Consider the following 3,825-nt stretch of genomic DNA (forward strand, 5'->3'; position numbering starts at 1 on the left):
TAACTAATATTATAGTTAATTGATTTAACTTGATTTAGAATAAAGAGAAATAAACACACATAGAATGACTTATGTAAGCCAAAACATTTATAAATGGAACAATTTCAATGAACGGAATATAAAAAAGGGTATAATAGAGGCTACAAAGCTTATATAAATAGCAGCCACAAGGAGAATCCATATTTCATGAAAACTGACAAGTTGAATTTATTAGGACCAAATTATACGGAATAGGTTTCCGTGTTGGTAGGAAGTTACAGGTAGTGGGTAAACAGTTATGTAACAACCCTGTTATTTAAAGTATAGTGAAGAGAATTTTTCAAACAGTTATAAACATTAGACTCATATTCTTAAGCGGAAGGTGTTTATTTCCGTAGTATAATTTTACCGCATTTAAATACTTTTTTCCATTAGAATCTTTAGTACTTTTGTAAACGAAAATTAGCATGCAAAGGTCTGCAGTGCGAACAATATTCTCTACAATATTTAAAGTAGAATGTATACTTTATTTTTAAAAGTAATATTGATTTCATAATAATATTTTAAAGCTAATAATATTATTTAGAAAATAAACTATACATTCTAAATAAATATGCACATGTCCTGGGCTCTTGTCCACATGGTGAAGTACTCCATAACTCACGACACCATAGAATTCGTTCGATGATCGCCAAGCAGTTTAGATCAATAAATTTTCAAGTGTTGGAAGAAGTACACGGACTGGCAGACATGGCATGGCAGTACAAGAAGAATAGACATGACTGCCATCCCACCAAATAACAACAATGGATACATCATCGATCCCACCGTTAGATTTGAAAAACAAAAGAGTCAACCTGAAGATGTAAATAGGGGAAAAAACGACATCTATGTACGTACCGTTCCATATTTCATGGACAAATACGGTCTACAACAAATTGAAGTGATAGGCCTTATGGTTGGAGCGCGCGAAACTATTCCCGGTTTCTTCTTCCAAACCTGGCAACGTTTCGGCCTACAGAGGAAGGCAATATTGATATCGTCCTTGCAGCTCTGAAAGGATCCATATTTCTACTCCGAAACCATCTCTACGGTCAACAGTGATCTTCAAATAATTAATTAGTACCTAATTATTTATTCAACCATTTCTTGTCATTGTTGTGTGACTCCATTAAACTTAAACATGTTATTTATACTTTCAACTGCCTATTGCACAATATGCTCTGTCTTTGTGGCAGCCTGTTAATACAGGGAGCTGTTATCGTTTAGATAAATAAATAAAAAAATACTCGCATTGGGGAGCTATAGGGGAGAAGTGGATACAGTGAGACAGGGAGAACAGTGAGACATTTTTTATTAGATGGTAAATTTTGATGTTGAAATGTTGGTAACAGTGGAGTTGTATGTTGCATGAGTAAAGTAACAGTATTTTCATACTCGATTTGATTCTAGTTATAAAGGTGAGTAATGAAAAAATAATTCGTAATTTTTCACTCTAGAAGTAAAATTTTGGCTTGTCCTTAATGAAGGTTATATTGGATATACAAATTAAATGGAAATATGAATGTTTTGTTACCTAATGCTATGGTATTTGACGTTATATTTTGCAAAGTTTCGTCTTTCTTGTTTTGATTTTGAAGTGATGGTGCCATTTTTAAACGAACTATGCGTAAAGGGAACAGTGAGACATGCCATTGAAGGGTACACTGAGACGTCTCACTGTTCCCATTTACCAATGATTTGCAAAAATAAACTGTAATTATATTACATTTACCGGTAACTAACATTGAAAATGAACATACTAGTAACCAATTTAGGAACTATAGCTTAAAATAATGGATACATTACATTTTAATAGTTTCTTAAATAAAAAAAAAATATTCACAAAATTAAAAAAAGATATCAAAAAATAATAAAGAATTAAATTAAATTCTTATTATTATAAGCTTTGTTGTCACCAAAAATTCATTTTACTTTTTAGCAAAAGTTTGAAAAGTCATGATAAATTCACTTTTCTAAATGTTCCTGATGTTTCAATGGTTTCGAAGTCAGACATCAAAATGATTCTAAATAAGTCTACAGAACATGTCAAGAAAAAGAGACAGCAAGCTTTCTTTTCTTTTGAAATAAATGTAAATCATTTCAATGTCCGTTAATAGACACTGGTGTCTCATTGTACCCTCCTGAATGGGAACAGTGAGACATTTGCATTTTTTTTTACAAACACGCATTGTATATTATGTCCTTTATCTATTAACATTTCTGTTTATGTATTATTGAACCTCATGTTTTAATGTATATTTCTGTTGCACTTGATTTTAAAAATACTTGAAATTTCACTTGCATACATATGTCTTAATATTTTGTGTCTCACTGTACCCACTATTCCCCTACATGTATGAAAAGTTTCATTGAATCATCTTGAGTACTTTAATTACAGTATACTTTCGATTATCCGGGCTAATGATCGGGAAGATGTACCCGGATAATGCGAAAAGACGGATAATACGAAAGCTTATTTTGCATGTATCATATAGTAAGCCTATATAGGTCTTACGATGAAAGAGTAATGGAACGGAGAAAAATTCTCTCCGGCGCCGGGATTTGAACCCGGGGTTTCAGCTCTATGTGCTGATGCTTTATCCACTAAGCCACACCGGATACAACCCCGACGTCGGACAGAATTGTCTCTGATTGAGTTCCAACTCTTGGGTTCCCTCTAGTGGCCGCCCTCTGCACTACGTCATAGATGTCTATGAACATAGGACCGAAGTCCACACATGTGCTGAGGTGCACTCGTTATGAGTGACTAGTTGGCCGGGATCCGACGATTCACTTCGTGATTTAAGACGGCGCTTATTCCGTCGGATCCCGGCCAACTAGTCACTCATAATGAGTGCACCTCAGCACATGTGTGGACTTCGGTCCTATGTTCATAGACATCTATGACTTAGTGCAGAGGGCGGCCACTAGAGGGAACCCAAGAGTTGGAACTCAATCAGAGACAATTCTGTCCGACGTCGGGGTTGTATCCGGTGTGGCTTAGTGGATAAAGCATCAGCACGTAGAGCTGAAAACCTGGGTTCAAATCCCGGCGCCGGAGATTTTTCTCCGTTCCATTACTCTTTCATCGTATGATGACGCAGAATATCTGCATGTAAATATCATATGTACTTCGGTGCACTGAAAAACTATGTAGGTCTATTTGGTGAACAAGTACTTCTTTACTATGTTAACATTAGATAATTACTTGACTGACTAAATTCGAAGTGGTATTCATCGGAAGCCTAGTGAAAGACCTGCGCTATCTTTTGGTTTCCTGTTGTGGTGTTACAAGGAACATATCACAGGCATAGCCAAACTACACAACAATTCAACCTACGCAGAACATATCACAAACTTCAATCACAACTACAGCAACATACTGACATGAAAAAACTACATATCCAGCCAAAAACCAGAAATTTGACATTCTAGAACAATATGAAATTTATAAACATACAAAAACACACTCACAGCATAGCCTCAGCACTCACCCAATTTCAAAACACACACTCTTTTCGATACGATCATGAACACACCTCGGCACAACAGGAAACCAGAAGATAGCGCTGGACCATCACTAGGCTTCTGACAATGAAGAATATCACTTCGGAATAGCCAGCCAGGTAATTTTCTAATGTTTACACAGTAAAGAATTTATTAAGTTAATAAGTGTGTAATTTAATTATTTATTATTAAGTTTCATTGCAACCATTTTCAAAAAATATATCAACCGTAATTTTCTATTGGCTGCCATGGATTTAACAGCGTGTGTATGGGGTATATAAAACGCAATGTCTGCAG

The 3,825-nt window shown here is 35.2% G+C and overlaps 1 non-coding gene across 1 annotated transcript; it reads right to left on the reverse strand.

The window, feature by feature from the left end:
- Window positions 1-2,568: 2,568 nt before the first annotated feature.
- On the reverse strand, window positions 2,569-2,640 carry TRNAY-AUA (transfer RNA tyrosine (anticodon AUA)). The gene has a single exon. It is a non-coding gene; the product is annotated as a tRNA-Tyr (tRNA).
- Between the last annotated feature and the right edge of the window lie 1,185 nt (window positions 2,641-3,825).

Source organism: Periplaneta americana, chromosome 16, assembly GCF_040183065.1.
Source record: "Periplaneta americana isolate PAMFEO1 chromosome 16, P.americana_PAMFEO1_priV1, whole genome shotgun sequence".
NCBI classification, from domain to species: Eukaryota; Metazoa; Arthropoda; class Insecta; order Blattodea; family Blattidae; genus Periplaneta; species Periplaneta americana.